Consider the following 24,633-nt stretch of genomic DNA (forward strand, 5'->3'; position numbering starts at 1 on the left):
CAAAGCACTGAGCAGTACAATACCCTTATGCAGAAGTCAGATTTAACCTTGACTGAATTAATTAGGAAATATTTATTATATACTTATATATGTTTTAGCAGGTATTATGGAAAAGTGAAAACTATAACAAGATCCTTTACATCTCACATGGAAATCAAATGTATCCACATGATAAATACCAGGCAAGGTATTTATATTTACGTATGCCAATTACTACCATATGTCAAAAACTACATGAATCACTAGGGATGTGAATAAAACTCCACCCTGCCATAAAGGTCTCACAAGTCAGTAAGGAGCCAGTCCCTCATAACCCAGATACAACTAACCTGCCAGCTCCCAGCACGACCATTGCACTTACAGCAGGAAGTCCAGTACCCTTCCCAAGAAGGTGACAGCTTGTGGACTACAAGGAGAGGTAAGGAGATGGGGGTATATTATTTCATGGTCACTACTTGTCATTTCTCATATTGTGGGAATCAATAAAGTAAAAGCAGCATCTTGTTTGGTTGGTTGATTTTTATCAGTCTGACAGTCTTTGTCTTTAATTTAGTCCATACACATTTAATGTAATTATAAATATATTTGGGTTTACATCTACCATCTTATTTTGTGCTAGTTATCCCATCTATTTTAACCTCCTTTCTTGCCTCTATGCCCTTGCAAGTATGGAAGCTGTATGCTCTGTTTCTTTACCTTTGTTATCCCAGAAATTACAATAAAATATAAAGTTAATCAATTCTTTTACTCTTCTGTCTGATCTTAAAACACTTTTACACTATTTACACCCTTCACCACTTCTATTCCCAATTCAAAATACTGAGCTTCAGTCATAATGGATTTATATGCAGTTCCCTGAACAACTTACTCAGCCTCTCATCTCAGCCTTTGCACTTGGCTGCTCCTTCTAACTAGAATGTCACCCATCTTCTCCTCACACGTCCTTCCCAGTCTGGCTTAACCCTGCTCACCTCTCAGCCCTGAGCTTCTCGGGGAGTTCTTTCTGACCTCACAGTAAGTTCACTTGGCTACATCTGTCTTCCCTCCTACTAGCCATCAAGCACTAACATTCAAGGACTGTTTTAAACACTAAACCCCAACAGTTAAGGGCCTACCTGGATTACTTGCTAAACCCTCAGCAGAACATTATGGGTGTTCAATAAACATGTGATGAACAAATGAGTGAACACAAAGTTTCAAAACATACAAAAATCAGGATGGAAACAAACCAGGCCACCAATTACCCAAAATGATAAACAAAGTCCACTCATTACAGAACAAAAAGACCTACCTTGGTGAATAAGACTGAAGGCTCTGGTGACAGATGAAAACTTCAAACCTAGATGCTACTACTTATTATTGGACAAGGTACTTAACTGCCCTGTGACTTTAAAAAATGAGGACAATCATAAAACAACCTCATTAGGTTGTTATAAGGAATAAATTAGCTAATACTTGAAAAGTACTTAGAGCATTTTTTCTTAAGATTCTGTGTGTACATTTACAATAGGGGCTGAAAATCTAGTTGTTAAATAGCAAAATTTAACTAACACTGTTATTAGGGGGCGTCTGGGTGGCTCAGTTGGTTAAGCGTCCAACTCTTGGTTTCAGCTCAGGTCATATTTCACAGTTCCTGATATCAAGCCCCACGTTGGACTCTGTGCAGAAAGCATGACGCCTGCTTTGGATTCTCTCTCTTCCTCTTTCTCTGCCACTCCCCTGCTTGTGCTGTCTCTATCTCTCTCAAAATAAATAAATAAACATTAAAAACAATAACTGTTATTAGGCCCTTTTTTAAAACCTGGTTACCATACATTAAAATAATTTCCTGTAATGCCTTTAAGATACAGGTTTATAACCCATAAAGACAACATCACTGTAATTGAATACTAGAAAACAATCAACATGGATCATTAAAAAAAGGTTGAACATTAAGTACATGCATTTAAAATATATAAAAGGGAATAATAACATTTTTTAAAAATTCCATCAAAAAATGGTCTAAAGGAACCATCTGACCCTTTTAAGGAACATGTTTCAATGTTTTAAATGTAATAAATTTATAAGTTTTATTATAATTGCTTAATTGTAGCTATAGAAGATATTGAGTTTTCAAAATTTCTGCATTATCCAAAAATATTATCCAAATAATGTAATCAATATTCATTATTATCCCATACAATAGATAAAATATTTTAAACAGTTTTTTTTGGGGGGGGGATTTCTTTTCTCTCTAAATATTTAAGTATTAGAATGATGTATTTTAGTACCATGAAATGTCTCCAAATCAATTCTAATTCTGTTCCTGATTTTGGGTGGCAAGTCACTCTATAACCTTTTCTATTTTTTCCTAGAAACCAATTAAATATTTCCTAATTAGTTTGATTTTAATGGATATCTTGTGACTGAGTTAATAATACTATGTTACAATCATTTAATCAAGCTTTTCTATTGATAATCCACCTCATTTTATAACCCAAAATTCTATTTAAAGACTAAGATTCTCATTGTGTCTCAAATTCCTAGGCCACAAGATGCTGGGTAGCAGAGCAACAAGTCTTTAAAATCCTCAATTGATAATGAGGTTCATTAACTCTGACTGACTGTGAAAGGTCACACTGAACTGGGAAGGTTTTATTTTAAAAAGAATTATCTGGGGGGCACCTGGGTGGCTCGGTTGGTTGACTAACGGACTCTTGATTTTGGCTCAGGTCACGATCCTAGGGTTCTGGGATCGAGTCCCATGTTGGGCTCCACGTGGAGCATGGAGCCTGCTTAGGATTGGTATTCCCTCTCTCTCTCTCTCTCTCTCTCTCTCTCCTCTGTTCATGCTCACTCATGCGTTCTCTCTCTCTCTCAGAAAAAAAAAAATTTTTTTTTGATACTTTCACATAGAGATGGAGCACCTTTACATTACCAGTAAAGGTTTTTGGAGAAACCACATTAATAAATAGATAAAAATGAGAATTAGAATTTCAATTATAAAATAAACAAAGGCACCTAAAAATAGCTTTATTTTCCCCTTTGGTGTTTAGGTTTTTACTTGTTTTTGTTTTACTTTGTTTTTGCTACCAGGTATAGAGTATTTCATGACTAAGTAGCACCTTACTTACATGGATTTTCTCATTTAATCCTCAGAACACTCCTGCAAGGCTGGTATTATTACTCCATTATATACTATAAAATACTCTCAAAAGATTCAAAAAGGTCTGTCTGGCTCTTCACCTCACTACAGATTTTCATAAAGCCTACCAGCTCTTACCTAAGGTAAGGTGAATGTCAAATCAACACAAAATGTTCACTGTTTGAAAAAGATCTCACAAGCATGTTTTAATAGTGCTCTATTTCATTTATCTGATTGGTATATATGTTACTAATGCTGTTTTTGAAGAATTAAACATACTTTACTTATTGCTGAATGCCCCTAAAAGATTCTTTAAACCCAGTGGACCTACTTCAGCCATTAAGAGAGCATGTAAGAGAAGACTAAAATAAGCCAGGAGTGAGAAAATGAGGTAATGTTCTGTCTCTGTTGTGTATTGGCTGTGAACACCTGAGGGAAATCAGCTAACTTTTTTGAACACCACACAATGGGCCCAGTATGAGGGTGCTACCGCAGGGATAGTAATGCTTGGCTGCCTACCTCAGAGTTGATGGCAGGATCAAACAACATAGCATGTGTAAAAGTACTTGGTAAATTACACCTAATACCATATTAATAAACAGCATTTCTGATATTTTTTAAAAAGCAAATATTTTGAAGAGATGTAGCTTAAATTTTAAAATTACAAGAAAAGAAATGGGATTCAGAATATGGAAATTGGTTTGTTTGTTTTTAAATCTGCTTTGCAAAATCAGCTACAATTGCATGAGGTAAATCTGAACATACAAATCTACAATGCCAAGCATTTGGGGCAACTGGGGTAAACACTGAACAAAACAATCTTTAACTGCTACATATCTTTGTATCTTTTGCATCTAATAGTATCTGGCACACAACAAACACCAAGGAATGGTAGATAAATAAATGTATACATGAACAAGTTAGGTGTACAAAAATGACCAGAAAGAGACTTGTCACTAGAAAGTTACTTGCATAGTGACCAAATAGAACACTCTGGTTGTTTGCAAAGACTTGCTTGACTAAAGGTACCCTGTTCAATCTGCTCCACTACAACAGTGCTTTTAAGGAGATGCAAACAAAAGCAGTAAAGTCCTGGCCCAAAACTCCTAAATCAGATACACCTGCCTGTTACCAGAGACATAAAACTGAAAACAGATGAAAACCAGGCAAATCCCTAATTTTAAAAATAAGTAAATCCCACGTGTAAAACCTGCTTTTCGTCAATCAAATGAATCAGGAAAGGCAGCATTTCTAGGCCATTACCCTTGGGTCAAAGTGGCACTTACAAAATGCCTTAACTAATTAGTCTAATCATCGCTTCTGTTCCACATGGTTGTAATTGCCTAATTACCTAACTCAAAATGTTCACCCAACCTCCGTATGCCGAGCCCCTCCACAGCTCTACTTCCTTCAACAATTTTTCCTTAAGAACATTTAGTGACACCACCACTTACAGAAACAAGGATTGATTTGAGACTGTGGAAGAGACCCTAAAGTTTTGGTACATTTTTTCCTTAGAAATTTTTAAGGAACAGAACTTAAATTTCTAATCCTTCAGAAATATACAAATAAGACTAGGGAAAATAATTTGGTTTCTGAAATTCTCTTAATCATCATTTTAAAAATCTGTAGCAAATGGAGAATAGCAGAACAAAAAGCACATTTTTTGCCCCAGAAGGTGAGTAACGTATGTAGTTGCTGGACTGGAGCCTGCCATTTGGCCTGGGGGCTTCAAAACCAACTGCAAACTTGGGCCAAGCAAACCATTAGGGCTGTTTCAGCATTCTACGTCAGCAGTGGCCAGCACACCAGCTAACGGTAGCTTGTGTTCTGTATTCATCTCTTTTCAAGCTGCCTCTATTCAATTCCTCCTGTTTTAAAGTTTCTCTTGGGAGAAAACAAAAACCATGCCAGAAAGAACAACAGCCATGACTAAGAGAAACCAAAGCACTGGTTAAGGATGAGTAACCAGCATTGGTAAGCATCTCCTGAGACCCGCTAGCCACTGTGCTTACCTGTTAGAAGCACATTATGGGAAGAGGTTTAGTTTGCCCTATAACCTCAGGAAGCTGTGCTGGGCCACTCAACTGATTTCTTCTGATCTGGGCCTCTTTTTCACAGGCACTTCAGAATGAGGTTTTTGATAAAAGAGAAAAAAAAAGGAACAGAGACAAAGCAGTATCAAAGGTGCAGGGACCACCCAAAGACAATGTGGCTAGCTATCTAAGGTTTTGTTTTACTTTTACTATGTTAGAACGCCAAAGAAAAAACACTCATTCTAGGCAAAAAAAAAAAAAAAAAAAATACCCATGAAAACAAGAGTAAGGTAGATGATTTAACGAGAATACCACAGATTAGAAAATGTTACAGCTGTCAATAAATTAGGGCAGATTTCTTTAACTGAGGTCTGATTACATTTTCCATAAAATGCAGCTGATGCAATTTCTTCCCACATAATTTGTATTTTAAACAAATTTAAAAATCAACAACGTATATCCTAACAAGCAGGATTTGCTGTTGTCACTTTAAGCCTCCTCCCACCCTGCCAAACCAAGTGCCTATCATATGCCTTAACACTGTGCTAGAATAAATGGTGAAGAGATGATGTCTAATCCTATTCTCAAGAAGTCTAGGTGAAAGGAATTGAGTAACACAGAACAATATCAACAAGAGTGCTAAATCTCAATAATGGCAATTCCAACCATTGTGTTAATCAAGCCAGAAATCTATTTCATTCCCTTTCTCTTTGCCCATCAGTAATCAGGTTCTACTCATCTACACAGAATGTGGCTTATTTGTGTGTATCACAACTGCCACCACTCCCATCCAAGAAAGCTTCCTTTCTCACCTAAAAGAGCTTCCTGAGTGGTCTCCCTGCTTCCCTCCTACAGTGTGAGAATGGAATGAAGAGTGATCTTTTAAAATGCCAAACTGCTGCGGTGCCTGGGTGACACAGTTGGTTAAGCATCCAACATCAGCTCAGGTAATTATCTCATGGTTTGTGGGTTCAAGCCCCGCGTAGGGTTTTGTGCTGACAGCTCAGAGCCTGGAGCCTGTTTCAGATTCTGGGTCTCCCTCTGTCTCTGCCCCTATCCCATTCACTCCCTGTCTCTGTCTCTCTCTCTCAAAAATAAATAAACATAAAAAAAAATTTTAATTCCAAACTGCTTAAATCCATTTCACGACTTCCCATATCCATAGGATAAAATCCAAGCACCCTACTGCACTATCTGGCTTCTGCCTACCTTTTAAGCCGCTTCCCTCCATTCCATATCTCCCCATCTTAATACCTCCTTACTCACTTCTTTCCATTCTTCATATGCTAAGCTTTAGCCCACCCCTGGCCTCTGTGCTTGCTATTCCTCTATATGGCATATGTTTCTTCTGGCCAGCCACATTTCAGCTACCACCTAGGGCCTACCTAGGGCCATGCATGTGACCATGTGACTCAGACCTAGCCAAGGTACTCCATTCCCTTTGGCTACAGAAATAGACACATAACTCAAGCTAAGCCTATCAAAACTAAGCCTAGGAACTTCGCTGGAAATATGGGCAACAAGCATGCCAGGGGGCCAGATGATAGGTAAGGGTACTATATACTAAACAGACACTATGCTGTGGCATGCATGCATGCATCACGAACGAATGAATGAATGAATGAATAAATAAATAAATAAATAAATAAATAAATAAATAAATAAAGGCTGGTCCCACTCCCCTCTAGTTCAGTCCTAGAGACAAATCTCTCTGGTATATCAGGTTCAAGCTGAAGAAGAAAAGATACAGGACAAAAAGGAGTCAAGTCTCTAATCCTGGCTTAGCCAATTACCAGCCATGTGATCTTGAATAAATGAATTTACTGTTGTAGTTCTCAGTTTCCTCATGGATAAAAGTATCAAAGTAGGACTAGATCTTTTCTAGATCTAGATCTAAACATTTTAGCTCTGTGATTCCACCACCTCTTTTTTAAAGGTGTAAAGTTAGGATAATAGCTAAAATGAAGCCAGCCCTAACCTGTATCACCTAAAAACTACACGTTTTTGTCTGACTCTATATGATGGTAGGTAAAATGTCAATGGTGCCACCTTTCCAGAAAGGAATATGGATTTTTGGTGGGGCCATAAAGAATTCACAGCTTTGACTCTCAAATTCCTCTTAAAGGAAAATATTGTATGGAAATAAGCAGAAACACAGACATAGACACAAAGTTTATATAAAAGCTTTTATATGTAAAGCATATATATATATAGTATTGTGTCATCACAATAAAAAACTAGAAACACGTAAGTATTCAATAACAGGGAACTGGTTAAATGAGTTACAGAAAACCCCTAAGATTAAATAGCAGGTGCCATTTAAAAAACATATTTGCTAAGGGACACCTGGGTGGTTCAGTGGTTAAGTGTCCGACTTCGGCTCAGGTCATGATCTCGCAGTTTGTGAACTCGAGCCCTGCATGGGGCTCTGTGCTCTCAGCTCAGAGCCTAGAGCCTGCTTCAGATTCTATGTCTCCCTCTCTCTCTGCCCCTCCCCCACTCACACTCGGGGTCTCTCTCTCTCTCAAACGTAAATAAACATTAAAAAAAAATTTTTTAAACATATTTGCTAAAACTAACGTGACATTGAATGTTAAGTACACAAAGGCTAGGTGCACCTGGGTGGCTTAGTTGGTGAAGTGTCCAACTTTGGCTCAGGTCATGATCTCTCAATCCATGAGTTTGAGCCCAGTGTCGGCTCCATGCTGACACCTCAGAGCCTGGAGCCTGCTTGAGATTCTGTGTCTCCCTCTCTCTCTGCCCCTACCTGGGCCTCTCCCTCCCTCCCTCTCTCTCTCTCTCTCAAAATAAGTAAATATTAAAAAAAAAATTTTTTTAAGGCTGTACATGCCCATATCTTCACCAGAGACCTGCCATGAACCTACCTTTCCCATGATCTAGAATTCTCATGATTATTCACTAACAGCTCCACTGAATATAATGCTGAAATGTTACATTAATACAGTGGTCTTAGTTTTGCAAAAGTACTTTCAAATAACTGATGAGAAAGGAAAGCAAAATAGTGCCTCCAAAAGCAGTTTAAATGTCCTCTAACCCTCTCCCATTAATCCAGATGAATTTATCAACTCAGCTATGTGATACCTAAAGAAAGCGCCAGGAAAAGAAGACCTAGAACTGGGCTAGAAGCAGCTGACAGCCATAGTCCAAGGAAAGGAGGGCACCGTAAAGACAGGTTTTACACGTAACTTTCTCCTAGTGTCACTTAGAGACTGGCAAGTCAACACTGTTATGCTTTTACCAGATAGTGCCATAGATACAATATCAAACTAAAAGCCAGACTGAATTTCCAAGCGTAACAATAGGGCAACAAAAAACATTACAGAGGTGAACTTGTCCACAAAATCATAAGGCGCTGTGTTTACTCTCTGGGAGGACAAAGATTCTGGATAACAGAGTACACACACACACACACACATACACCCCTACAGCCCAAGAAACCTTCAAAATGAACAAGTCCCTTGGGTGTCCTCTGGCTAGAGGTCAACTATGACCTATTCAGAGAGGACCTTCCCTGCCTGCTTTAATCAATAGCCGAACCTCCAGAATTGATACAAAACTGATAAGAAGGTCTGTAGAATGTGGAGGAAAGTTCTAGAATTTGCCACACTGTGACACCACAAAAACAGCTAATGACATATGAAAGAATTAATTCATATGCATGCAAAACAGTGTTAAGAAAGAGGTAGTATTTTAAGCACTGTGTCAATGTCAGGACTTTTAGACAAAGGTATTTAAGACATCATCTAAACTAAAAATAAATTAAGGCTCTGAGGTGGCACCCCAAATCTTTAAAATAACTTACCCATTCTTAAAATTCCCTTGAGTAAATTATCATAGTAATAGTTACATCCTTTTATTGAATGTTTACAATGTGCCAGGCACTGAGCTAAGCATTTCACATGCACGGACTCATTTTAATCATTTGATCATCAAAAAGTTCCATGAAAAAGATTTTACCCCCATGTCACCAATGAGGAAACTGAGGAAACTTCCTCACCAATGAGGAAGCTCAGTGAATTAGTACATTTCAAAATAAAATTACCATTGAGAGGTGGGATTCAAACCCAGGTCTGTCAAATCCCACTACGAAGTTATGTTTTTCAAGCTGGTATATAGTAGAATATTTTCAAGAGGTTTATACTTGTTTTCTTACGAACTTACTTACATAACTTGTTGTGAACTTATATATAGCTTATATAAACCTGGAACTTTAGTTATTCCAATCTTGTGCCTAGTAGCCAAAAGGTGTGTCTCACTAAATCAAGGCAGACTACACCTGGCTGAAATTCCTGCAGAATCCTTTTATATTTCAGCATACCTTAACAGCAGCAGCAGGAGGAGGAGGGGGAGGAGGAGGGGGAGGGGGAGGGGGAGGAGGGGGAGGAGGAGGGGGAAGAGGAGGGGAGGAGGAGGAGGGGGAAGAGGAGGGGGAGGAGGAGGAGGGGGGAGGAGGAGGGGGGGAGGAGGAGAGGGGGGGAGGGGGAGAGGGGGAGGAGGGGGAGGGGAGGAGGGAGAGGGGGAGGAGGGGGAGGGGAGGAGGGGGAGGGGGAGGAGGAGGAGGAGAAAAAGAAGAAAGCAAATCTCATTCTCTACTGAAAACAATTTGATGTTTCCCATCTCAGAGTAAAAGCCTACGACAGTACAGTTGTGCTTGGAAAAGCACACAAGAGACCTTCAATAAATATTTGTTGAATGAACAACACATTCTCAGAGCCACTGTACCTTTCTTCTGCATTCAGTGTGAACATACATATATCTTCAAGGAAATAAAACACCATGAAGAAACAGAAATTTGTTTTTAGGAAAATCACTGAGCTCCAAGTTCGGATAACAACAACAAAATGGACTCAGGTGTATCTGCTTAGAACAAAATGAACTAGGAGCACCTGGGTGGCTCAGTCAGCTGAGTGTCCAACTTTAGCTTGGGTCATGGTCTCACAGCTTGTGAGTTTGAGTCCCACATAGGGCTCTGTGCTGACAGCTCGGAGCCTGGAGCCTGCTTCAGATTCTGTGTCTCCCTCTCTCTCTCTTCCCCTCCCCCGCTCGTGCACACGTGCTCTCCCCCCCCAAGATAAATAAACATTTTTTTAAATTATTTTAATTAAAAAAATGAACTGACAGTTGCTTCATTCTGTTAGCTCTGGATAAGATTAAAAGGGACCTTTAAAAATGTGCTGTAAGTGATTTAGTCTACCTATATATTAGTAATGGTAACCAAAAAAAAAGCATTGGAACTGAAGTCAATACCTATTTGTCCAACTACAGCTTTATTTTCTCTAACTTTCTCTGTTTCCCCATTTGCAAAATGAGGTGAGACTACAAGATTTCATCCTTCTTAGCTCTGACATTCTTATTAAATCACAATCTCCAATTTAATATACACACCGAGATAATTATTTATATTACAAAAGTATCTGATTTTAGAACATAATTTATGACAAAATCACAAACTCCCAAGAATGGAAAGAACTTTGAAGGGTCTTTCATTTGAAGAACTGGACAACTCATCCAATGGTCAATTCCTATAGTCCAAATCTTCCAAATATAAGCATTCAATTTAAAATATCCAGGTAAGGACCTAGTCTGTATCCAAACACATCTGAACAGAAAGTTGGTTTAGTTTTCAAGCCATTCCTTGAGAAAGTTCTTTCTTATTCAGAAATAAAAATCTGTTATTTTGTTCATTTCTCTTCTGTATTCTTTGCAGAAAGACAGAAAAGTGTATTCCTTTCCCATAGTCATGTTTCTCTTCAGATCACATTCATTGTCCCAAATACTTAAAGACAACTAACTATCCACTAAGTCTTCTTTCCTTAGGTTAAAGATTACAGTTTCTACAACCTCTCCTAACATCACATTATTTTCTGATCACTCACCTACCACTCAGCTACCTAACTGCCTTTTCATTGTTAGTGTCTGTCTTAAAATATGATCCCCAGAATCAAATAGAGTAATTCTCACAGAATCTAATTGTTTCAAACTGCAGTAGTACTGCTTTTGGCACTTATGTAACTTACTGAGGAAGAGAAAAACATTCATTACAGCATCATTTTAATGATTAAGATAATACGTGCAAAGTCTTATTAGCACAATGCTTAGCATGTAGTAATCACTCAATAAATGGTTGTTGCTGCTGTCACTGGATTTCTCTTAATAAGTTTTAATATTTCATCAGTATTAGAACCTTATCTCCTCAATCAAGCTGCAAACTCTAGTTCTCTCTTACACTAAAGGTTTACCTTACATATTATTAGCTGTTTTACCCCGAAGTCAGAGTTGATGAATATCAACTGTTGATGACAGAACAATAAAGTGTTAAGGCTCCGTTTTAACTGAAGATCAGTCAGAAATCAAGATAAAGCAACCCTCAAATTAAGACAAATTAATGGCAAACAGAATGTGATTTATTTAGAGTTAATTTGTGCTCAAATTTCTAGAACATATTCATTTCACAAAGCAAGTAATCTCTACTCTTTACTCCTCAATCATATAATTTAAAGATGCATCTTCAAATTGTCCTCCCATGTGGCTGTACCATTTTGCATTCCCACCAGCAATGAATGAGAGTTCAGAGGTACTACTTCTCAGCTTATTTTTTTTCCCCTTAGGTTCAGACTTTAAGAAAGTAAGCTCTGGAATCAGACTGTCTATAGTTCAAATCCTGAATCCTCAATTTACCCACTGTGTAACCTGGAGCAAATTACTAAACCTCTCTGGCCTTAGGTTCCCCATCTGTAAAAACATGAGTCATGATGGTACCTATCTACCTTATTGGGGGGGGGGGGGGGGGGTTGTGGGATCAAATGAAAATGGATGTGAGTATGTTTGGGACGGTGCTTCTCATCTTTTAAAACTCTTAACGATGTTGTTGTTAGAAGTTATCTGAAGAAGCAAATTATTTTAAATAATTTTGCTAAAACTTATTATCGTGTCAGCCATTTTTAACTTATGCTAGCCACTGCTAGCCACTGCTAAAATCAATCACACCTTAGTGGTTTTTCTGCATATTTATAATTATCTGTTTTCCATACAATCACCTATTTGTTTTTAGGGTAGATTTTTAAATTAATGTAAAAAAATCCATCCTACATTAATTAACCAATAGTTAACATATCATCTAAAATACTGTCATTTCAATATGTAATTGTCATAAAAATTACTGAAATAATTTGCATTCTTTTTTTCATCCTCAGTCTTAGAAATTTGCTGTGTATTTTGTATTCATAGCATATCTGACATATTTCAGGTGTCAAATGGCCCTAAGTGACTGCCACATTAGACAGTGCAGATCTATAGGCAGAGTAGTTGGAGGTAGAATAAGTGCAGTTCTCTTTGTATCTTTATTTCACTATTCTTTGTGAATATCAACACATTATTGTTAAAGTTATATGGTTAGTTATGTCAGATATGCTATGAATATAAAATACACAACAAATTTCTAAGACTGAGGATGAAAAAAGGATATAAATCATCTCAATAATTTTTGTAACAATTACATATTGAAATGACAATATTTTAGATGATATGTTAAGTAAAAACACATTATTTAAATTAATTTCACTTGTTCTTTTTACTTGCTTAAGGCAGGTACCAGAAAAAGTTTTAATTTAGAATTATATATAAAACTTGCATTATATTTCCATTAGACAGCACTGATATAGCTGATCTTAAAAAATAGGCTCATGAAAATTAAAATCAGGACAAGATATATGATCTAAATTATAGCAGAAACTAAATGCAAAACTTAAGTGATTTTCAGAGTTTATATATAATTAACTTCAAACTCTTTCTCAACCAAAAAAACAAAAAAATTATCTTTGATAAGTACCTCTTCAATTCTAGAGCCATCTGAGAAGTTTTCATCAGTATGTGGTGCCTTGGGATTTAAATTAAGACCCAAAAATCGGGCCATTCACGCAAATGAAATGTGCCTAGAGTCTCTTCAGCTACCTAATTACTAAACAAATACCTAGAAGCCAGTAGCCTTTATGCAGAGATCAATAAAAATGCAAAGGTTGGAAGGCAGAAGATACTGAAATGCAGTATGTTCTGAGAGTCAAAAAGTTCCTGCTAGAGAGGATTCAATACTGAAATAAGAGAAAGTAGGAAGACAACAGAAGCAAAACCTAAGGGGAAAAAAAAATAAGCTCAGAAGTAGTATCTCTGAACTCTCATTCATTGCTGGTGGGAATGCAAAATGGTACAGCCACTTGGGAGGACAATTTGGCATTTTCTTACAAAACTAAACATACTCTTACCATAAGAACGAGCAATCATGCTCCTTGGTATTTACCCAAAGGAATTAGATCCACACAAAAGCCTACATACAAATGTTTTCATCTGCTTTATTCATAATTGCCAAAACTTGCAAGTAAACAAGACATCCTTTGGTAGGTGAACAGATAAATTGTGGTATATCTAGACAGTGAGATATTATTCAGCACTAAAAAGAAGTTATCAAGCCATGAAAAAACATGGAGGAAGCTTAAGTCATATTACTAAGTGAAAAGGCTACACACTTCATGATTCTAATTGTATGACATTCTGGAAAATGCAAAACTATAGAGACAATAAAAAGATCAGTTGCCAGGAGCTGTAACAGTGGGGAAGGATGAATAGGCAGGGTACAGAGGGCTTTTTAGGGCAGTGAAAATATTCTGTCTGATATGATAATGAAGGATACATATTATTATACATTTGTCCCAACCCACAGAATGCAGAAAACCAAGAGTAAACACCTACTGTAAGTATAGACTTTGGGTGATTATGATGTGTCAGTGTGGGTTCATCAATTAAAACAAATGTCCCCCTCAATGGGCAATATTGATAATGGGGGGTGCTATGAATGGCAGGGGATAAATGGGAAATCTCTGTACCTTCTTCTCAATTATGCTGTGAACTTAAAATTGCTCTTAAAACATAAAGTCTTTAAAAATATAAAAAGTCATCAGCTACTGAAGAAAGTGTGAATTGAGTGTACCTCAGGCCCATGTATACTGGTGTAGAACTAAGGACTACATTAGGTCGAATAAGATGAACAGAAACTATCCGTATCAAGACATCATTTATTTAAGGGTTCAGAAGAGAAAATTTGATGTTTGATGGATATGACAAGAAAGAACTTTTTATGTTGAAAATACAAACTGCATTAACAAGAATTAGTGTTTACAATAGTAAACTAAATGATTTTAGCTGTTTCAAACAAAACCAACATTCTTCTGGATGAGAATTATGCTACTACATGAAAGCTCATTCCTTTTTTTTTCCTCTTTCCTATACCAGCAAACATACTGCTATTTTCCCCATTTTAAAACCTCTCTTGACCTCACTTTTCCATTCAGCTCTATTTCTCACCTTCCCTTTGTAGCAAAAATTGTTAAGATATTTGTCCACATTTTATGTTTCCATTTCTCTATTCCTGCTCTCTCTTGAATCCTCACCAATTTTTGGTCCCTATGACTCCAGTAAAATTGCTATTGTCAAACTCACCAGTGACATCCCCATTGCTAACTTCCTCAGTCAATTCTGGACCCTCATCTTGGAAGTATTTGATTCGCTGCCCTTCACACAGGTTCTTCACTTGGCTCATGAGACACCACACTCTCCTCATTAGCTGCTTTTTCTCATTCTCCTTTACTGGTTCCATCTCATCTCACAACCTCAGTGTGGAAGTAGCCCAGGGTCCTGAACCTCATTTCTTCTCTATCTACACTCACTTGTGGATTTCATCCAGTCTCTATACTCTGACAACTCCCAAGTGTCTACCTCCAGTCCAGAACCTCTGCCCTGAAACCCAGAGTAGTATATCCAACTGCCAGCTGGGCTCTCCAAAACTGCACTCCTGATCTTTCCCCCCAAATGAGTGTCTCCCTATACTTAATACAACTCTAGCCTTCAAGCTACACAAGTCAATAAATAACCCTGCAATTCACCACTGCCTTCTCTCACTCACATCTCACATTCTGTCACTCAAGACATCTTTTCCACTCCACCTTCAAAACATAACCACTCTAGTTACCATCCTTCATCTAGGTTATCACAATAGCCTCCTAATTGGTATCCTTATTTCTGCCCTTCCTCACTAAGTTTAGTCTCATGAGAGCATGAGTAGCAACATGTCCTCTTAAAACATAAGCCAGATCATGCCACATCTTTATCTGAAACTCTCCCTGGCTTCTTTGCACACTCTAAGTACAAGACCAAGCCCTTGCAATAGCCTACAAGACCAGAGGCCTCACAGGAACTAGTGTCTGTTCTCCTTCTTGCTCACTCTACTCTAGTCACATTGGTCTGATAGTTTCTGGATGGCCGGAAACATGCCTCAGCCTCAGGACTTAGCACTTGCTGTCCACTCTTTCTGAAGTACTCTTTCCCCAAGACTCTTTTACCTTCCTCACGCCCTTTATAACAAGTCACCTGCATGAGGCCATCCTTGATGACCCTATTTATAGTTGTAACTCCCCCTCATTCCTCTTCTCCTTCCTCTGTTTTAGTTTTCCTCATAGTAATTCACACACATGCACACAGTCTGTCACACCCTGCAAAAGTAAGAATTTTGGGGGCAACTGGGTGGTTCAGTCAGTTAAGCATCTAACTCTTGATTTCAGCTCAGGTATTGACCTCAGGCTTGGGCTCCTGTACTGGGTCAGGCTCTGCACTGGGCGTGGAGCCTGCTTAAGATTCTCTCTTTCCCTCTCACTCTGCCCTTCCCCAATTTACACACACGCACACTCTCTCTCTCTAAACATAAAATAAAAAATTAAAAATTTAAAAATTAAAAAAGAAATGCAAAAAAAGTAAGAATTTTTTATGTATTCTGTTGATCATTGTATCCCCAGTATCTAAAATAATGCCTGGTGCATAGGAAGCACTCAATAAATATTTGTTTAATAAATATACGAGTGAATGAAAGATGACACTGATACAGACCTATATACGATCTATGATAGCATACTTTACAACCTTTGCAAAGGGCTAGATTTTAATACAGCACCATTATGTATATCCACATTCAGATATTGTGGAAAAACAAAGCTGCTCCAATTTGATAATTAAGTTAACCTTATAAAAAACTTGAGTAATTGGTTTTTATTTTAAGGTTTGTTTTTGTTTGTTTTTTGTTTTTTTGTTGAGAAAGAGAAAATACATGAGAAGAAAAGAGGCAGAGAAAGAGGGAGAGAGAGAATCCCAAGCAGGCTCCGCACTGTCAACACAGAGCCTGATGCAAGGCTCAATCTCACAAACCGTGAGATCAGGACCTGAGGCAAAACCAAGAATTGGACACTTAATTGACTGAGTCACCCAGACACCCCAAAAAACTGACTAATTGTAAAAATAATAGTTCTCTAAACTGAGAGATACTCTAAAACACTCCAAAGGTGCTAGGATTTCTCGAGATCCTAGATCATGCTTCACCAGAGCACAATGAAAAGACAGTCTCAATAAGTGCACCTTCCCTGAAACAGGTGAAGTCGCCAGGCCAGTATAATGGGCTGTGACTTCTAAAAAAGATAGAGAAATTATGACACAAAGTACAAAGCACTTAATGTTTTAATAATATATAAAATCTGGGTACAACCTGTTTCCAGTAACCCTCTGAACTTAAATATAAGACAAAGAATTTAGGATTTTTTTTATACTTTAGTAATGCATTCACTCAATAGATAAGACATGGGTAGGTCATCTTTTCACAAACCACATTTTAAAAGAACTTAAATTATCTTCCAAGTTAAAAGGAAAGCAAAATAATTTCAAAAAACATTTAGATGCACAAATAAATTAAGCAGGAATGAAGTGACTTCATACAGAAGGCAAATAAAACCCAAACTGACTTAAAAAAATAGTGTCTTAATTTCTCTACCTTATAATATTTATTCTTATATATGTTTGCTTGTTTCTGAAGTTATGTCTAGGAAGTCATGTACACAGCAGAAGCTCTTAACCAATCTGCAATTAACCAACTCCAGGATGAATTTCACCCTATAAAACATCCTAGCTGATGCCCATTATTACTTGGTGCTCACAGCTAGTAATCACAGATTGTGGCAAGCTCATGAAATTCTCCTCCTACCTTTGAGAAGATGGTTACAAAGAATCAACTGTGTTTGCTCCCAAACAGACTTATGCTGGTTACACTTGCTACTGAAATTGTGTAATTCAATTAAATATTATGTAAAACAATTACATATGGGTATATAAGAAAGAATTATTTCCATGAAAGCTAAATGGAATGTTTTAGAAACAATACATTGAATGACCATAAGAGAATCCTACCAACAGTGGTTTGTTTCTAAATTGTTTTTACTATATAGAAACAAAGTAAAATTTATAAAATATTTGTCATATATTCAGATTCATGATACAAATATGCCAAGAAATTACCATTATCCTTTAACTCCCCTGTGAACCTTCTTGATAGATAATATTATAAATTAAAACATTTTTCTCACTGACTACATAATCACAGATATATTTATTTCAATAGTGCTTCTAAAATTTTGGCTTTTAAAAGTAATATTGAAGAAGAAAACCAAAGCAGGAGGCATCACAATCCCAGACTTTAGCCTCTACTACAAAGCTGTAGTCATCAAGACAGCATGGTATTGGCACAAAAACAGACACATAGACCAATGGAATATAATAGAGACTCCAGAATTGGACCCACAAATGTATGGCCAACTAATCTTTGACAAAGCAGGAAAGAGTATCCAATGGAAAAAAGACAGTCTCTTTAACAAATGGTCCTGGGAGAATTGGACAGCAACATGCAGAAGGTTGAAACTAGACCACTTTCTCACACCATTCACAAAAATAAACTCAAAATGGATAAAGGACCTGAATGTGAGACAGGAAACCATCAAAACCTTAGAGGAGAAAGCAGGAAAAAACCTCTCTGACCTCAGCCACAGCAATTTCTTACTTGACACGTCTCCAAAGGCCAGGGAATTAAAAGCAAAAATGAACTATTGGGACCTTGTCACGATAAAAACCTTCTGCACTGCAAAGGAAACAATCAACAAAACTAAAAGGCAACCAACAGAATGGGAAAAGATATTTGCAAATGACATATCAGACAAAGGGCTAGTATCCAAAATATATAAAGACATCACCAAACTCCACACCCAAAAAACAAATAATCCAGTGAAGAAATGGGCAGAAGACATGAATGGACACTTTTCTAAAGAAGACATCCAGATGGCCAACTGGCACATGAAAAGATGCTCAACGTCATTCCTCATCAGGGAAATACAAATCAAAACCACACTCAGATACCACCTCACACTGGTCAGAGTGGCTAAAATGAACAAATCAGGAGACTATAGATGCTGGCAAGGATGTGGAGAAACGGGAACCCTCTTGCACTGTCGGTGGGAATGCAAACTGGTGCAGCCACTCTGGAAAACAGTATGGAGGTTCCTCAAAAAAATTAAAAATAAATCTACCCTATGACTCAGCAATAGCACTGCTAGGAATTTACCCAAGGGATACAGAGTGCTGACGCATAGGGGCACTTGTACCCCAATGTTTATAGCAGCACTTTCAACAACAGCCATATTATGGAAAGAGCCTAAATGTCCATCAACTGACAAATGGATAAAGAAGATGTGGTTTATATACACAATGGATTACTACTTGGCAATGAGAAAGAATGAAAATCTGGCCATTTGTAGCAACATGGATGGAACTGGAGAGTGTTATGCTAAGTGAAATAAGTCAGACAGAGAAAGATACCATATGTTTTCACTCGTATGTGGATTCGAGAAACTCAACAGAAGACCGGGGGGAGGGAAAGGGGGGGGGGAGTTACAGAGAGGGAAGGAGGCAAACCATAAGAGACCCTTAAATAATGAGAACAAACTTGAGCGTTGATGGGAGATGGGGGAGAGGGGGAAGTGGGTGATGGGCACTGAGGAGGGCACCTGTTGGGATGAGCACTGGGTGTTGTATTGAAACCAATTTGACAATAAATTTCATAAAAAAATAAAAAATAATAAATAAATTAAATTTTGTCTTTGATTGCTCTAAGCCTATCAAGTTCTTTGAAATATACAAATACTGTTCTATATAAATAAAATTAAATTGAAATATATAAATATCTTAACACAAATATATCTTTACCTAAGCTTATTTTAGATTATGCTGTGTTTAATAGTTTTTTCCCCCAAACAGAACCAATCAACATAATAGACAATCAACTGACATGCAAACCACACAAAGGTAGGAAGAAGGGAATCAAGAATGAAAAATGATACAATTAAAAGAATAAATGAAACAGGTCTCTGAAACCGTTACATCACACCAAACAAACACAGCTCATATCTTTATCTACTTCTATCAGATGCCTCTGCCATAAGGGAAAGACCTGTGTGAGGAAATTCAGTGACACATTACTCTTATCTTTTGTGGTCTAGGTTGTCATTTGCAAGAAAGCTATAATGAAAGTCACATACCTGGAGCTATAAAAGCAAACCATGAACACTGTTTACAAAGTAGGGGGAAATTCCACCTCCCTAAAACAGGAGATGAAACAAAACCCCACAATGAAGCCAACAGCAAAAAACGTTAAGCTCAGAAATCTGCTGACTCTGGAAATTTTGTTCCACCGGAACACAAGGCTACAGGTCAGAGCACCTACTGTGTCCATACATTTTTGGAAGGGTTCCTGTAGTCTTCAACTCATCCATTGAACAAACATTTATCTACTGAGTGACTACTCTGCACTACACATAGTAGGAGAATTTTCCTCTCAGCATCCACAGTGCCCATGCACTACAGGCACTAACAATATAGGGTACAAAAAAGATGTTTTACTACTCAATAGCTGTGTGACTTTTAGAATGAGAATAATTCCACCCTCCGACCAGTAAAGTATAACCTACCATCCAGTTACATGGAAACCTGTGTGGTTATGAAAGGCCTCCAGGGACTCAACAATGGTAAGAAAATTATGAACACATCTTAAAGAGTAGGAAAAGGAGAGAGTAACACTCTCAAGAGGATGACCTGAAAATGTTTGTGAATCTGGTTTAAATTTTTATAGTGGAACCATCTCTACTATACTCGAGGGGAGGGGAAGAGAATTTTGAGGTTGAATGTGTGTGTGTTGTGGGTTGTGTTGGATCAAGATCAGTAGCTTCCCAGAGCAAGGTAGCCAGACTGGCTGGATCTGCTCTTTGTAATCACCCTCAGTGAGGGATGTTTGTCACCTCGTGGCCACACCCACTAAAGAGGTCTAATTAAGTTCTAGCAACCACTAAAAGGTCATTATTATCACCTGTTTAGATCAGTTTCTGAAGCATTCCTGATTCTAATCATGTGAGGTGTTGATGAAAAGTGCCACTTCAGAACTACTGAACCAGAACCTTTAATCAGCCCTGGAAATCTAAAACCAGGTAATTCCTGCAACAGACAAATATAGGAAACACTATTTAGATCATAAAATTACAGGACCTCAAAAGAGGGCTCTTTTAGGTAAAGTCTCTTTTTCCTTTTAAGCAGTTCTCTAATCCAGGAGGAAAGCAGTATTTTCAGTACAGCAAAGTCTACTTCCAAATTTTGCTTTCAGCACACATGAAACCTTTGCAATCCTGAGTAGTTTAAGCAAAGGGTAAATCCACCTTGTTCTCCAACCAGAAACAAACAAAAAGAATGACATTCATTACACAAGCCATTTTACAAGTCATTTTGTTGACTAACCTTGGTAAGTATGTTAAGTGTGCTAAGCCCTCCCACACTTTGCTTAAGATAAAGAACCTCACAGGCTTCAAAGGATAAGACAAGAAAGTGAAAAGACTACCCACAGAATGGAAGAAGATATTTGCAAAGCATATATCTGACAAGAAACTTGTATCCATAATATACAAAAAAAAATTATAATTTAATAATAAAAAGACAAATACATAATTTTAAAAGACAACCCAATTTTACAAAGAGCAAAGGATCTAAACAGACATCTCTCCAACAATTTACAAATGGCCAACAAGCACATGAAAAGATGCTCAACTACATTAGGGAAAACCACAATGAAATAACACTGCATACCCACTAAGATAGTTAAAATCAAAAACACAGAAAATAACAAGTGTCGATAAGGATATAGAGAAATGGGAACTCTCACACATTGCTGATGGAAATGTAAAATAGTGCAGACCCTGTGAAAAACAGTTTGGCAATTCCTCCATGTTAAACAGAGAGTTACAATATGTCACAGCAATTGCATTCCTATGTATATACCCAAGAGAAATGAAAACACTGTGTCTCCACAAAAACTTGTATGTGCATGTTCAAAGCAGTATTATTCCCAATAGTTAAAAAATGGAAACAACCCACTATCTGATGAATGAACAAATGAAATGTACCCTGTATATTCAACTGAATATTATCCAGCATAAAAAGGAATGAAATACTGATACATGCTATAACATGGATGAGCACTAAAAACATTGTGCTAAAAAGGAGACTGTCACAAAAGGCCATATATTGTGCAGAATGGGCAAATCGATAGAGACAGAAAGTAGACTGTCTACTTGGATGAGTTGTGTGGTATGTAAATTGTATGTCAATCAATTTGTTTTCAAAAAGAATCCCATTTAAAACTTTGGTATGTAAATTTTATTGCAACAATTTGTTTATAAAAAAGAATCCCATTTAAACCTTCATGAGCTTCAATTTCATCCTCTAAAAATGGGCATACCACCTATCTTACAGTATTATAAAGAAAATATAATATATAAATTCACACACACACACACACACACACACACACATCCTTCATATAGAATCTGGCATGTAACATATATAGAATACATGTTATTCCTTCTCCATTTCCTATCCCCACATTTTGCACAGTAGGTGGTGATAATCACTGTATTTTCACCACAAGCTACAAAACTCAAAAACTAGAATGTATTCCAGCAGAGACCTAACCATGAGAATTCTCTCATGATTTCACACAAATTCCACTCAAGCCTGCAAACAAGTCCACCTCCCAGACTTGTCACTACAAGGTATTTGGGGAAAAAGAGTAAGCTTTTTTTTCACCATTCCACAGTCTTAGTGTTTTCTCTATCTCTAACCTTGGTGCAGAAGCACCTCTACTAATGTGTAGTTTTAAAACCAAGCCCATTCCTTGGGGCACATGGGTGGCTCAGTCAGTTGAGCATGAAACTCTTGACTTTCGCTCAGGTCAGGGTCCCAGGGTGGTGGGGTTAAGCCCTGCATTGGGCTCTGCCCTGAGCGTGGAGCCTGCTTGAGATTCTCTCTCTCTCCCTCTCCACCCCTCTCCCCTATATGACATGCTCTCTCTCTTTCTAAAACTAAAAAAAATTTTAAATAAATAAATAAATAAATAAGTAAATAAATAAATAAATAAATAAATAAAACCAGGCACATTCCTTGTCAATATTTATACTATTCAGACATCTTAGTTTCATCTGCACTGAAAATCTATTGACTCTCCAACACAGCTTTGCAGGGGGCCCAGGAAAGACCTTAGCCACTTGGATATCAACCACTACCCACCTGGATACTCTCTGTGATGAAAAGCAGATCAAGGGGGATTGGAAACTATGGAACTACCCACAGCTTGCAACAGAAAAGGTCAACTGTAGCATTCTCACCATCTCTGTAAATTCTCAAACAACTCATTAATATCATAGTGGACTCTCAGCCAGACACTCAAGTTTTTCCATTTTATCAAAGGTTTTCCTCCATCTTGCTGAGTATTGTCAACTGCATGCTACCTAATACACAATTTATTTTTTTTCCAGAATAGTTCCTATTGTCAAATATATTTTTTTTTCCTTCCTTCTCAGCACATTTAATGATTTTACCTTCACTTTCATTTCCATTAAAATCCCATGCTTCCATACACGCTCACTGCTTTTGTACTTATCTGACATGATGGAGTAACTGTGTGCGAAACTAAAAACTTAGCAAGGCCTAATCAGTAAACACATCATAAGCAACCAGATGGTCAAGTGAGAAATGACTGCGTAGGACAGCCAATGCCATCTATTAATGCATTTTTGCTCTAGAGCTATGTTACCCAATATATTAGCCACTTGTCACATGAGGCTATTTAAATTTACCTAAATAAATAAAATTTAAAATCCAATTTCTAAATCTCATTAGCCACATTCCAACTGCTCTCAGTAGCTACATGCAGTTACTGACTCCCATACTGGACAGCACGGATACAGAATATTTCCATCATAGCAGAAAGTACTGTTTAACAATACTGCAAGACAGAAACTTCACTGATTCTATGAAAGTTTTTAAGTTCAGAGTTCTTAGGCACAGTACCAGTACTCACAGATTGTGAGGTTTGACTCTCAGAAGTACCCAAATGCCTCTGAATGTTCCTGGCAGGTTTTCTTAGTGGTCAGTGCACGAGGGTTTTTGGAGCCTAACAGAGACCTTAGCACATGATAAGTACTTAACATTTGCTGAATGAATGAACAGCATATTAATGTCTGTACTTTAGTTTCTGCCTTAATTTATTACTTACAGATATTAGTTCATGGAAAGCAATGAGATTTTTTTCCCTACACAGGAGGTTTTTATAGGGAGACATAAGCATCAGCAGACACCTCATGGACCCTTTGGAGCCACCAGAAATGAAGCTGATAAATGTAAACATCTGCCCAAAGCAAACTGATATTCCAATGAATAGTTTCAGACCCAAGGAAAGACCCAAGTGCTTCTTCAAACACTTGCAGGTTGACTGCAGCGTTTAGAGAGATGAAGGAAAGATCAGAGGAGATGCTATGAAAGATCACATGACCTGCTGCTATTTCTCAGTGTTTTCCCAATATAATTTTGTTAGAAACTATTATTAACCACAAAGGCAGCAATCATTAAACTGCACTGTCTGTGCCACTCACTTTACACCTAGATATCCCCTTCCCTCAATGTCCTATGAGTCCATCTATACTGTGCCTATCAAATAACTTCTTGGAAAGGATTGCTGAAAATCAAAATTCAGAAAAGGGTATAAGTGTTCATATACAGAGAAAAGCAACTCCACAGGCCCTTAACCAATAATCTTCTGAAGCCCAAACAAAACAAGCTATAACTTCTTCTATTCACATTTTTCTACTTGCCTTGTCCACAGACCAAATAGCCATAGAAAGAACCAAGCTGCTCCATTTCTATAATTCACTTTTTCTTAGCAAAAGTCTGGGAACAGAAGGCAAAAGAAAGGGGAGCAGCTGCCACCTGATCTTTTTATTAATGCCCTCAGCTCATTCCCCATTCTCCGCTTCATTGTTTCAGGTCCTTTTCTCAGCAACCTAAGTCCCAGCTCACAAGAAGAAAAAATTAGCCTTCTGTGTGTCAATACCCACAGTTATTAAAAAAAAAAAAAAAAAAAGCCTAGATTACTTCTATGAGGTGACATAATTATAAGTTAAAATAGGTGAAAGTTCAATTTTAAATTGTTGGTCTGCTTTG

The 24,633-nt window shown here is 37.5% G+C and overlaps 1 protein-coding gene and 1 long non-coding RNA gene across 18 annotated transcripts in view; one reads left to right on the forward strand and one right to left on the reverse strand.

The window, feature by feature from the left end:
• PSD3 (pleckstrin and Sec7 domain containing 3) overlaps positions 1-24,633 on the reverse strand; it is a 747,126-nt gene that overhangs the window by 564,969 nt on the left and 157,524 nt on the right. The window lies entirely within an intron of this gene.
• LOC131506650 (uncharacterized) lies at positions 104-24,546 on the forward strand. Its single transcript, XR_009259081.1, has 4 exons — positions 104-418; positions 3,139-3,267; positions 22,647-22,806; positions 23,735-24,546. It is a non-coding gene; the product is annotated as an uncharacterized LOC131506650 (long non-coding RNA).

Source organism: Neofelis nebulosa, chromosome 3, assembly GCF_028018385.1.
Source record: "Neofelis nebulosa isolate mNeoNeb1 chromosome 3, mNeoNeb1.pri, whole genome shotgun sequence".
In the NCBI taxonomy this organism is placed as follows: Eukaryota; Metazoa; Chordata; class Mammalia; order Carnivora; family Felidae; genus Neofelis; species Neofelis nebulosa.